Source organism: Pleurodeles waltl, chromosome 8, assembly GCF_031143425.1.
Source record: "Pleurodeles waltl isolate 20211129_DDA chromosome 8, aPleWal1.hap1.20221129, whole genome shotgun sequence".
NCBI classification, from domain to species: Eukaryota; Metazoa; Chordata; class Amphibia; order Caudata; family Salamandridae; genus Pleurodeles; species Pleurodeles waltl.
In genome coordinates, this window is record NC_090447.1 from 995030439 (window position 1) to 995044516 (window position 14078).

Below are 14078 nucleotides of genomic sequence, written 5' to 3' on the forward strand. Positions count from 1 at the left end.
CGCACTCCACAGCCAACGTATGTATGCCATACGTGAGGTTCAGTCCACCACGTGCCAGGGTTGTGCACTTTGGCAGTGTTGGGACACAATCCCATAGATACACTGTGCAGGTGCAGCATCAGACATTGGTTACAATGCCTGGACATTTACTGAGGGACCACAGTTCACAATGATGTTGCACCCTTGTCACACATGTACCATACAGGCAATGCTACTGTTACCATGAGTTGTGACAGTGTTATGTTCCTACATAACTTGATTTCTACTTATTTGCCGCCCCTACCTCATGTGTGTCCCCTTTGCATTCACCCTGTTATGTATGGTGTTGTTATGGTGGATGGGCTATGTATTGGCTCCTTGCCCACTTGAAGGGACAATATATGTGGTGGTGCATGGATCTAGACCTTCAGCAGTCACATGCCCACAACTTGCATGTCAAAGATATTTGAGATGGTGACAGTAGACCCACTCATGTCACAAACAATGTTGCTACCATACTGGTCTCTTTTGTGTTACCTACCTGCTTACTGAGGTTTGAGTCACGTTCCAATGGTGTATGTAGTGGAGAATGAGTAGGCCAAGGAGATTGAGGTGCAAAGTGGTTTATTAGTGCTATTTACAAGTGATGTTTAAAGTATTGCGGTTATGTGTAGTAGTTCTCCACAATGGGGAGTCTTCTACAAACTCCTGCAGCAGTGTTAATTTGTTCCCACGCCACATTATCTGCTCCACTGTCATCCTTGTCCTCACTAGGTACATCATCCTGTTTATCCCAGGGGATATTTCTCCAGACACAAATGTTGTGCAAGATTGCACATGCCAAGATGGTCTTGCAAACATGTGGCGGGGCATACAAGAGGCTTCCTCCAGTCAGGGCCAGGTACCCGAACTGGTTTTCAGGAGATCAAATGTCTTCTCCACTACCTTGTGGGTTTTCCTGTGTCCCTCATTGTAGGCCCACTGTTCCACCATTGTGGGATTAGCAAAAGGGGTCATCACCCACGGCTGTATGCCGCACCCTTGGTCAGCTGCAAAGGACAGAGAGGAGATGTGTTGGTAAGTGTTGATAGTGGTTTAGATCAACCCATGGCAGTTGCACTTTTTAGTTGGAGTGATGACACAGACATGCTTCTGGTGTAGTGTATGATCCTGTTCTTGTGGAATGGTTTCTTTCGACTGTGTTGACGGACATGACAAACTTGGGTAGTGGCTCAAGGGCCTGGCAAATTTTTATGGTGTTCCCAAAATTGATGGTTATGATTTAGGGACATGTGTTGTGTAGTCATTATTTGTAAGAGTGTGCAATTCGTACATGACTCATACCACTTCCTAGCAGCACAATGTCGTCAGATGTTGATACAGCATAGTTGCCCTACAAAGCCAGACTGTGAAGTCCATATGACCATGTCACACTATGCATGCAGTGTGACACTTAGGGGCATATTTAAGAGCCCCCGGCACCACCAGAGCGACACTTTTATTGAAGCTCTGGTGACGCTATGCCCTGCCCCGTATCTAAAAGGTGGCATTATGCTACTTTTTGTAGCTTCATGCCACCTTGTAAATATGGCCTCTTCACATACAGCCCTTTGCGTGGAAGGGGCATGCAATGGGTGTTGCTGTGGGAGTGCCACAGCAACATCCATTGCCTTTTGATGCTGCCTCAGATTTCCGAGCTTTTGTAAACCTGAGGCAGTACCAAAATCAAACCCCAACCTAGGGGTGGCATTAGCAAGGTGCAACAAGGAGGAATACTTTTATTCCTCCTTTTTTTGCAATTTTGATGTGTGCTGCATTCTGCAGCATGCATAGAAAGAGCAAAATGCCAGACATGGTAGTTTTGTGCGGTTAGGTTCCTTCCCACACATAAACAATCATACCCGCAACACAGACATCCTTGCATAGTGGTGCAAGGATGCCTGCATTGGAGCTGGTAGCCAAATTTAGCACCAGGGCAGTGGACAACACAGGGGTGCGCTGTATTCAATTAAATACTGCACATCCCTGCATTGTGTAAATGACGAAGCGCGGCGCTGCCAATTTTGGTGCAGTGTCACACTCCATCCTTTTCCGTTAATTACAGGCCCTAGTGACCCTTTGTGGCAGATGATGGTTGTGCCAACCATCAATTGTATGTGAGTGTGTGTTCCACATTGGTAGGCTGATGTAATTTGTTGCAGAAGTATCTCTTAGCTTCTATTACTTGATTTCTGACAGACACTTTCTACACATGCACAGTGCAGTCTTTGGGAGGGGCCACAGCTATTTTTCACATGGGTTCCTTAATATGGTACATATAAGGTCAGGTATCTCCACTATACTCCTACGGCTTCCTACTATGTCATCCATGAATGTGAGTGTTTTTTCACAGACACAACACGATGGTGGACCATTTCTGGTAGTTGGAACAGACATGGTGTTCTTAAGGGCAAAATATGCAGCCCCATTTCTCATGATTCTGCAACCATGGTCTTCCATTGCAAATATTTTTGTATACGTATGTGTAAGGCACAATGCAGCAGGCAGGTGTATGTGCACACTACAGGTATGTCAGGTATGTGCAGCTGATGTATACTTGGTTATGGCACCACTTGAGTGATACTGGATTTAGGTTCTGCCCGAGGCTTGCACACCATGGTTTACGTGGGACTGTGCCTATGTGTGACTTCCTCATCATAACCATAGCCTATGCCATTGGCATGCCTATGCACTTCTTTGTTTGGTGTCATAAGTGTGTGTGATCTGTATTTAGTTGTCAACCTGTGGACACTTGTAGTGGTTTGTGAGCAGCTTCTGTATGCAAAGGAGACTTGGCTGGACATGTCCACACGTGGTTTGCTTGTCAGGGTGTTGCTGTGTTATGTAGATTTGGGTGTATTTTTTTGTGACATGCAATGTGTGCAGTGTAGTGTGGCATGTAACTTATGTGCTGTTGCCTGTACATCTCTGTGGACCTGCCCATGTGTATTAATTGTTTTGTTTGTCTTGTTTGTCCTTGGTGGATTGTGTGTAGTGTGGTATGATTGGTATGGTTGCTTACCTATGAGTAGCCCATCCCCATATTCACCATTCTGGAACTGCTGGTTGATGGTGCATTGGTGAAAGATGTATACGTCATGGACATTGCCGGGATTTTTCACCGGGATGCTGATGGAGAGCCCACGGTGGTCCACGACGGCCTGCAGATTGATGGAATGGGTATGCTTGCGGTTCCTGTTCTGTTGCTGCAGGTGGCACCAGTTGGACATAGATACAGTCCATTGCACCCAGCACATGTGGAAACCCAGCAATCTGATAAAAACCTTCTGCAGCTGCTGATTGTTTTGGAAGCAGATGTGTTGGAACGTGAGGCGCAGGATTGCTTCAAGGATCTTTGGTAGGCAGACGGAGAAGGATGACTGTGAGATACCAGCCACTAGAGCACCAGTTGTCTGGAATGGTCCAGAAGCCATCATGTGGAGGACAGCAAAGAGTTTTGTCATGGGTGGAATGATATGGGGAGTTTGCAGCATTGCTGTGATGTGTGGCGCTATCAGGTGCAGCAGGCGTGCAATGGACTCCAGGATCAGTCTGTACATCCGGACCACATCTTGTTCCCTCATTTCAAAGATGGTGATTGGCTGTCTAAAGATTCTCTCCCTCCTTCTGGGCTGCCACTGTGGCCGTTGTGGTGGGGTTGGAGGTTGCTGCGGTGGTGCTGGTTGGATCTGCTGTCTTCGCAGATGACTGCAGCATGTGCCAAGCTGGTGCAGTAGCACTTCCATGCTGTTCTGGCAGTTTCCAAGGCTCCTTCTGTGTTTTTTCCTTGAGTGGTGGTGTGTGAGCCTCTTTTTAATGCCTGGTCTGACAGACATAAAATTTTGGTGCTAATTGGACTTTGCACCATTTTTGAGTCCTCTTACTTTGTTTGTGTCATTTTTGCATCGGGAATAAATATTGTGCTGGGGGTCAGCATTGTGTTATCGACGGGTGTTAGACCAGGCATCCTTGGTGTGGTCTCGCCTAACTTTTTGCCTCCTCTTGCCATGCTGTTGATATGTGCTGGGCTCTGTTTTTGCTGTTTTTGATACTTTGGGCACATTTCCACTGATAACCAGTGCTAAAGTGCAAAGGCTCCTATGTAAAATGTATGTTCAATTGGCTTATCTATGATTGACATATTTGATTTACTAGTAGGTCCCTAGTAAAGTGCCTTAGAGGTGCCCAGGGCCTGCCAATCAAATGCCACTAGTTGGCCAGCAGCACTGGTTGTACCACCCACATGAGTAGCCCTGTAAACATGGCTCAGACCTGCCAAGGCAGTGTCTGTGTTTGCAGTTTTAAACTGCCAATTCGACCTGGCAAGTGTATCCACTTACCAGGCCTAAACCTTCCCTTTTTATACATATAAGGCACCCTTAAGGTAGGCCCTAGGTAGCCCCATGGGCAGGGCGCTGTGTATGTTAAGGGTGGGACATGCACTAATGTTTTTCCAAACAGTGAAATACTGCTAAATTCAGTCTTCACTGTTGGAAGGCTTATCCCTCTCATAGGTTAACATGGGAGCTGCCTTTAAATATTATTAAAGTGCAGATTCCCTTTAAGGACAGATAAAAATGTGGATTTTGGGGTCTCTGAACTCACAATTTAAAAATACATCTTTTAGTATAGTTGTTTTTAGATTGTTAGTTTGAAAATGCCACTTTTAGGAAGAAGGCATTATTTTGCTTAAACATTCTGTGACCCTGCCTGTTTGTGGATTGCCTGTCTGGGCCAGTTTGACAGTTAGCCTGTTTGGAACTCCCCTTTAAACAGTGAGACAAAGGGAGCTGGGGTGTAGCCTGCATATCCTGATGAGCCATCTGTGCTAGAGTGAATGAAGGAGCAGTCACTACACCTGAATGGGCTGTACCTGCCCTCTCACAATGCAGTCACCAACCCCCTGGTGTGTTTCTGGTGCCTGGCCTGGGCAAGGCAGGATCTTGTGATCAACAGAGACTTTCCTTTGAAGTAGGCCTACTACAAAAACAGAAAGAGGAATAAGTATTGACCCAAAACCCCTCAAACCTAGAGCACTTCTGTAACAAAGAGGAACCTCTGCCAAGGAGAAGGGCTGAGGAGGTCTGCTGTCCCTGCCTGTGACTGTGCTTTGTTGGGCTATCTTGCAGTTGCTGTTTCTGCCTGTGAAAGGGGACAAAGATTGGACTTTGTGGTATAGTCCTGCTTGTGAAGAATCTCCAAGGGCTTGAACTGACCTTGCCTCCTGTTTTTAAGTCTCAGGGCCATCAAAGACTTCCTCTGCTAACATCTGGACTCTCTGCTGAGAATTCTGCCCTGCCAAGTGGTGTTCTCTCCAGTCCCTGGGCCCTTGAAAGGTGAAGTTGGCAGACGAAAGTTGAAAAATCCACGAACAGAATGCCATGCAGGGAAATGTTTGACGCACCATCTGCAACCCAACTGATAAATAACGTGCTGCCTGCCTCATGGCTAAAATCGATGCTCCACCTGCATCTCTGCTAGGAGATAGACGCATCACAGCTGGAGACACGATGTGCAACACCTGCTTGTGACTGGTGATAATGATGCAAACCCTATTGAGCATGGTTTTCTAACACTTGTAACAGGATTTTCCATGCATCGTCCCTGGGCACCAAAGTCGACCCAACGCTGTGTGGATTCTAGGTGCCCCGTCCGGAAATAGATGCATCGCTCTCTTGTGAGGGAGAAAAATTATGCATTGCTGACCCGACCGGAGAAGAAATGATGCACGGCCTTCCTTGCAAGGAAGGAATCAATGAATTGCTGCCTTTTCTGACACACACTCACCCATGCTGCTTTATTTTTTATACAAACCAGGCACTTTTTGTGCAAAATCAACATTTCCATTGTTTTAAGAGTAAGACTTTTATTCTTTTGAAAATTAATATTTTAACTTCTGTATGTTGGATTTTTGTTGTTTTGGTCTTGTTTGATTTAGATAAATATTTCCTATTTTTCTCAACTTGTGTTGTGTCCATTTTGTAGTGTTTCACTGTATTACTGTGTGTGTTGGTACAAATACTTTACACACTGCTTCTGAGATAAGCCGGACTGCTTGTGCAAAGCTACCAAAGTGGTAAGCAGGGGTTATCTAAGTGTGTTTCTCCCTTACCCTGAGTAGAGTGAGGGTCCTTGCTTGGACAGTGGGTAGCCTGACTGCCAACCAAAGACCCCATTTCTAACAATGGGAACGCGGACCTTGCATCTCATTGATGCAATGTGGTTTCACACATCCTAAACATGGGGCTAACTCCAATATTTTGATGCTAGATGGGTTTAACATCAAAATATAAATATGGAGTTAGCTATGCGCCATTTTAGCATCAACATTTTTGACGTTAAAATGGCATAAGCCAAGTATAAATATTTACCTTCTGTTTTGATGGTTTCAGATAATTCCGATGTCTTCTTGGCTCTAGTACTGCTCTGTGAAGGAAATACACCTAAACAGAAAGGTATTCTAATATGTTATAGTCACAGTGTAAAGTGTGCCCTGTAAAACAATTGTGTGACTAGTAGGGATATGTTTGTGCATATGAATATCAGGAGCGGCTCACGTGGCTTTGTCGGGTGGCGTGGGGGGGGTGGGAGGCGCGGAGGGCACGTGGGCTTTGGAGAAAATTATTATTTTTTTATTCACTGCCGGGCGCCACTCCTCTGTCCTTCGTCGACTGCAGGCACAGGCTCCCAGCCTGCCCTGTGCCAATCCTGACACTGCTCAAAGCAGCATCAGGATTGGCTGGGAGCACCCAGCCAGGGCACTCCCAGGCAGACGGGGAGCCTGTGCACGTCCTCTCCAGCTCAGCAACCATGTTGCTAGGCTAGAGAGAGCCATATGCGCATGTGTGTTTGGCCAGCCGAGATTGCAGGCCAAACACACATGTGCTCTGAGGGGAGTGCATAGTGCACTCCCCTCAGCTCGTAACCCCCAATGCCCCACCCCTTTCACATGGAAAGGAGAATAAACACAGTTTATTATCCTTTCAATGTAAAATGATTTGCAGAGGTTGCTGCTGGTGGGAGGGGGGGGGGGGACGCTCCTCCGCCCATACAGAGGAGCCACGCCTGGTGACTACGTACTTTTATTGAAAATGACATATCATTTCTAACCTGGCTGGTCTTGTAATGACTTCAGTATGCTTCTGCTTCAGGAATGGGACTGATACCTTGAAAGAAACTGATTGTAATGGTTAACAGGTCTGATGAAGTGAAACAACACGTGCTACTTCATCCTTCTTGCTAGTGTTAACACTCAGTTCTTCTAAAGTGATATGAATCAGATGTGTATGGATGTCTTCTTCACACAGCCTATGCCTGAAACAGTGGCAGTTAACTGCCACTCTAAATTTCCCTGATGCTCCATCTGCTCTGAAATGTTTGGGTAATTTACAGGGACAATGATTACAACAGTTTCTTGTCGTAGTCGTTTTTAAATGTTTTTGCAATAAAGGGGGTGATACTTGAAAACAATTTCTGACCAGCCAGCACAAATCCAACGCTGCATAAAGTTTGTGCTCAACATTGTTTTTTATTGGAATTCTGATTAGTCCTGTTCTAATTTCAGTCATTCATTTGTAGGCAGGAAACTGGGCTACGCAGGAAACCTTTTAGTTCCGAAGATGTTGGTCTTAGTTGCTGCCTGCACAGGCCCCTGTCTAGAAGTCTTGTGTATGTATCATGTGCAGGATAGATACCCTTAGCTTAGCTAAGTTTAATAATAATACTTCTTAAACAGATTGTTTTAAATACCAGTTTAATTTATTTGTACTGTGGGTGATGTGTGAAAGTATATAACAGACATTTTGCAGAGAAATGTGTTTATGTTTCATACAGAATCCATAAAAACATTTCTTTTAGAACAAAACAGGACCTCAGCTGAGAAATGGGAGAATGTCACAGAGATTATTTGCTGTAATGTTAGTGAGCTGCTGCTGTTTTACAATATTGAAAGAGCCACTAACCCTGAATATTAGATGTAAACATATTTTGAATTTGGATGAGCATCTATGCACTATGAGTGGCCTGTCCAAACACTGCATGAAAGAGCTGAAACTGGATCATAAGTTAAAAGCTGTTCTGAATAGGGCCCACCAAAATACTTTTGTCCTAGGGCCTACAAAATCTTTAAGATGATCCTGCACCATATTGATGCAGTACATTCTATTAAGCACTGAGAGTCATCTTATTTGGCTAAGTTTATTGTACACGGCCACGGTTGCTGTGTGCCGAGGACGTGCCCAGCTTGTCCTGCACCCGACCCACCTGTGGGCCTTCCACCCACTCCACGCGTCAGGGATGGAAGGGGAATCACTTCCCCTTCCACCCCTGACCCCCCTGAACCACCCCCAGTGCCATCTGATGACGTCAGCACGCATTCTTGTGCTGAGCTCATCAGAGGTCACCTCCCATTGCGCTGAAAGCATGCTTCTAGCGCAAATGCGGAAGAGAAATGCTAAACATTTCTCTTCTGCTCGGGAAGCGGGGGCAGGCAGAGGCATGAAAGGAAAGGAAAGGCATTTCCTTTCCTTTCATGTCTCTGCAAGCATTGCAGAAATGCCCACTAGGCACCATGAACTTTTTCTTTACATGTATTTATGTATATAAGGGGAGCAGCCCCTTGGGCAAGGGCCACTCCCCAGGGGGGCAAGATATTTTTATGCCTTATTCGCCCCTCCTGGGGGAAGATCGGCCTATTATAATTAGTCTGATCTGCCCCCGGGGAGGCAGAAACCTCTAGACAACAGGGATATATATATATTTTTTGTTTATTTACTGTTTTATATATGGGGAGCGACCCCTTAGGCAAGGGTCGCTCCCCTGGGGGGCAAATTGTATTTACACCATTTCTGCCCCCCTTGGGGGCAGATCAGCCTATATTTATTACGCCAATCTGCACCCAAAGGGGGCAGAAACCACTAGACACCAGGGATTCTTTTTGTCAGTTTCACATGAGGGGAGCTACCCCTTAGGCAAGGGCTGCTCCCTTGGGGGTGAAATTTGTTGTAGGCCATTTCTGCCCCCCCCCCCCTTGGGGGCAGAATAGCCTATTGTAATTATGCTGATCTGCCCCCGGGGGCAGAAAACCCTAGACACCAGGGATTTTTATTTCTGTGTGCTAATTTCATGTTAGGGGAGCGACCCCTTAGCAAGGGTCACTCCCCTGAGGGGGGGGGGGGATTTATTTTAGGCCATTTCTGCTCCCCTTTGGGGCAGATCAGCCTATTTCTATTAGGCCAATCTGCCCAAAAACCACTTAGAAACCAGGGATTGGTGTGTGTGTGTGTGTATGTGTGTTTTGTTTGGGGGGAAGCCCCTTGGGCAAGGATCGCTCCCCATGGGGGTACATTACTGTTGGCCATATCTGCCCTCCTGGGTGGCAGATTGGCCTATTTTTGGAAGCCCCATCTGCCCCAAAAGGGGGCAGAAAGCCCACCAGAGACCAGGAAAGATTTGTTTTACAATATGAGGGGGGGGCAGAAAGTTTACTAGATGCCAGGGAATTAAAAAAATAAAAATAGTGGGGTGGTGGCTACCAACCAGTATGGGCCTGGTTATGCCTCCACCCCAACTGAAGGGTGTAACAGTCTTTCAGCTCTCCCCCCACACACTAAAACAGCTTATCTCACGGCATGCAAGAGGACATTTGATTTTTGGGGGTTTTGGTTTTGCATTAGGGCCATGAGAGCTTGGCTAACTCTCAAAATCATCCCACTTGGAATGGTGAGGGCTGCACTTTTTGGACTTTGGGACGTTGCCATATAGAAAAATCCACAAGACCTAGACACATCTGAAAACTAAACATCTGGGTGATTCCAGGGTGGTGTGCTTCACATGCACCCTGCACAATTTCTTACCCACAATGCCCTGCAGACCTCCAACCTTGCTGGAAATTACACATTTTTCCCACATTTCTGTGATGGAACCTTCCGGAATCTGCCGGAATCCACAAATTCCTACCACCCAGCATTGTCTCATCTTTACCGATAAAAATTCTGCTCCACTTGTCAGCCTAAAAATTTTTTTTTTCAAACTGCCCTTTTGGACCTGCTTTGGTTCCCCCTCAACTTCAACATGTTTTTGGCTCTTTCCTGTCACAGACACTTGGTCCACCTACACAAGTGAGATATCCTATTTACCGGGAGACTGAGAGGAACATTAGGGTGGTAGGAAATATGTCCCAGTGCGGCAATCCCACACAGAAATGTGGGAAAATTTGATTTTTCAGCTAAATTTGAGGTTTTCGGAGGATTCTGTGTAAGAAAACATTGGGGGATCCAGGCAAGTCACACCTTCCTGGATTCCCTCGGGTGTCTAGTTTTTAGAAATGTTTGGGTTTGGTAGTTTTCCCTACATGGCTGCTGAGTCCAGGACCAAAAACGCAGGTCTCCCCTCCTGCAAAAACTGGTAGTTTAGTATTTGATAATTTTGATGTGTCCACATAGTATTTTGGGACATTCCTTTTGTGGGCACTAGGCCTACCCACAAAAGTGAGGTACCGTTTTTATCGGGAGACTTAAAGGAACGCTGAGTGGAAGGAAATTAGTGGCTCCTCTCAGATTCCAGAAGTTTCTGTCACCGAAATGTGAGGAAAAAGTCTTTTTTGACCACATTTTGAGGTTTGCAAAGGATTCTGGGTAACAGAACCTGGTGAGAGCCCCACAAGTCACCCCATCCTGGATTCCCCTAGGTGTGTAGTTTTCAAAAATAAACAGGCTTGGTAGGTTTCCCTAGGTGCAGGCTGAGCTCGAGATCAAAATCCACAGCTAGGTACGTTCCAACAAACAATGTTACATTTTCAATGTAAAAATGTGATGTGTCCATGATGCGTTTTCTTTCACGGGCATTAGGCCTACCCACACTAGTGAGGACGCATTTTTATTGGGAGACTTGGGGGAACACAGAATAGCAGACCAAGTGTTATTGCCCCTTGTCTTTCTCTATATTTTTTCCTTCCAAAGGGTAGACAGTGTGTAAAAAAAGGTCCATTTGAGAAATGTCCTGTAATTCACATGCTAATATGGGGACCCTGGAATTCAGAGATGTGCAAATAACCACTGCTTCTCAACATCTTATCTTGTGCCCATTTTGGAAATACAAAGGTTTTCTTGATACCTATTTTTCACTCTTTACATTTCACCAAATGAATTTCTGTATACCCGGAACAGAATGAAAACCCATTGCAGGGTGCAGCTCATTTATTGGCTCTGGGCACCTAGGGTTCCTGATGAACCTACAAGCCCTTATATGCCCACACCATAAGAGTCCAGCAGAGGTAACGGTATATTGCCTTAAAAAATCTGACATCGCAGGAAAAAGTTACAGAGTAAAATGTGGAGAAAAATGGCTCTTTATTTTTTACCTCAATTTTAATATTTTTTTAATTTCAGCTGTTTTTGTCTGTAGGAAATCCTTATAGGATCTACACAAATGACCCCTTGCTGAATTCAGAATGTTGTCTACTTTTCCAACATGTTTAGCTGTCCAGGATCCAGCATTGGTTTCACACCCATTTCTGTCACTAACTGAAAGGAGGTGAATAGCACGAGAAATAGTAAAAATGAGGTGTGTCCAGTAGAATGCCAAAATTGTGTTGGAAAATGTTGTTTTCTGATTCATGTCTGTGTGCTCCTGAAAGCTGGGAAGATGGTTATTTTTTTAGCACCACAAACCCTTTGTTGATGCCATTTTCAGAGGAAAAAACACAAGCCTTCTTCTGCAGCCCTTTTTCCCAATTTTTGAAAAAATGAAAATGTTTGCTGTATTTTGGCTAATTTCTGGGTCTCCTGCAGAGGAACCCACAAACTCTAGGTACCGCTAGATTCTCTAGGATGTTGGAAAAAAAGGATGCAAATTTGGCATAGGTAGCTTATGTGGACAAAAAGTTATGAGGGCCTAAGCGCCAACTGCCCCAAATAGCCCTAAAAAAGGCCTGCCACCTGAGGGGGGAAAAGGCCTGGCAGCGAAGGGGTTAAAACACAGCGCCTGTGATAAAGTACTTTTAAAGCAAGACCAATATTATCCCCAGTCTTCTAAAAAAAAGCCTGCTAGGGGTATATAATTTTACTGTAGGCTTCTTTCTCTGCTTTTTGCTCCTTTTGTCTGCTTTTGGTGACTTAAGGCTCTTGGGGCCAGATTCACAAAGGTCTAGCATTGGGTTAGTGTTATTTTTTTTAAAGCTAAACTGACGCTAAACTTTTTGGGGGATCAACAAGCCAAAGCAAATTGGAATTTGCATTGGTTTGTAAGGAAAAGTAATGCAAAGAAGTGCAAAACCCTGATTTGTATTACTTTGCATCAAGTGGTGTTACATGGGTGATACCTGGGTCTTTCCCATGCTACCACCCATGCTTTTTGATGCTAAATCCTATTTACTAACATTAGTAGACAGGGTTTAGAGCCAAAAATTAATGCCTTTTGAAAACAGGCACTAAATGGAGAAATGTTTTTATTTCTCCATGCTTTTCCGACTTTGCATGTGTGTTGCATTGTACAGCACACATACAAAGTAGGAACAGCTTTTAAACTTGTCTAGGTATAGTATGTTGTATACAAAGAGTATCCTTCCTGTACAAAACCTATGCTGGACTCACACACACACACACACCCCCCAGCACTATTGCACTAAGGTATATGTGGTGTTTGGCAGCTGAAATCAGCATTGGTGTTAGGAGGAGAGGAAGAGGGCCCCTTATCTATGTGAAAATGGCGCTCTCCAGCTCTCTCTTGCTCACGTAACGCAACAGAATATTAATGGGTGCTGCCCTGCTTTCCATAACACCTTTGAGAATTTGGACAATGGAATGCTCAATAGCATCAACCAGTCAACTACTCTCCTCACTTTCTGCTGGCCTACATATACGCAGGCCCTCGCTTATGTTCATTGTATTCTGTTTCTTATTTTTCCATTCTACTGACAATGGCAGGTTGAGATTGATTTCTGGAGGTCAGTGACCTCACAAAACATGATGGGATCTGCAGCAGATTGTGGTGATGGGCTCCTGAGACTCCCATATCCATTAGATACTCATAGTCTTGCTTCTAAAGGGGCCAATTGAAGGGTGCCCCCCCTCCTTGTGCAGCAGCAGGTTGCAGGGACCTGTTTTTCACCACTTACCAGGAGATGGGTAAAAACAATGCATTGCACAAATCTGCCACTATAATCAGCTGCAATTGACTAGGCTGATCTGGTGCGCCATCTTGCAGGTCTCCCCTCTCCACATGGTTTGCCTCAGGTTCTTCCAGCTCTATATCCCACACTAACAAGGCCCACATGTGCACCTACAGTGTGGTGGTGCATAGGTTAGAGGCAGGCTCAAGCAAAACCCATTAGTCAAAGTCAGCATGAGTGAGTGATGATCAATCAATATATCAGGCACTTATCGAAAGCTGAGCATTGCTGCAAATGATTGCAACATTTCTCCTAACTGTATACATGTGTCTGGTGGGAACAAACGTTAAAGAAAATATAAGGCCTTGTGGTAATGTGGAGAACAAGTTATTTTGAAGATTGGTGAATTCGACTTGGCAGGACTGTGCATTCACAGAACAGATAATGAGCCATTCGACTTAGGTTCATGTGTCATAGGAACACCTCTAGGTTGCGGAAACCTGGAGGACAACACACCTTCTGCCAATGGTGATCTTAAAGTCATGCAGAAATAAGTAAGGGAAGTGGAACATGTTTGACACACATAGCAAAACTGAAGAACAGTAGAAAGACCTATAAGTCAACTATTTAGATGGCCAAGATTGATTGTTTTGTGGAGTAAATTAAAGAAGCTTCACATTTGTCAAAAATCCTCTTTCAGTTCCTGAAAGCTATGATATGTCCTAAACAGAGTTGTTGCCACAGGAATTGCTTAATAATTAGTGTGATACAATCTAGGAGCATTTCCTAGCCAACTAGAGATGCTAAAAGAGACTATGCACAATGGCTATCTGGGAGGAAGGTTGTGATCAGAGAGAGAAGGTAAACAGTCTTCTCATATTCTCTTTTCAGTAGATTTGTTTAGAGGAAACTATTTCAATAAAGAAGGACCCCCAACTAAATTCTTGTTTGG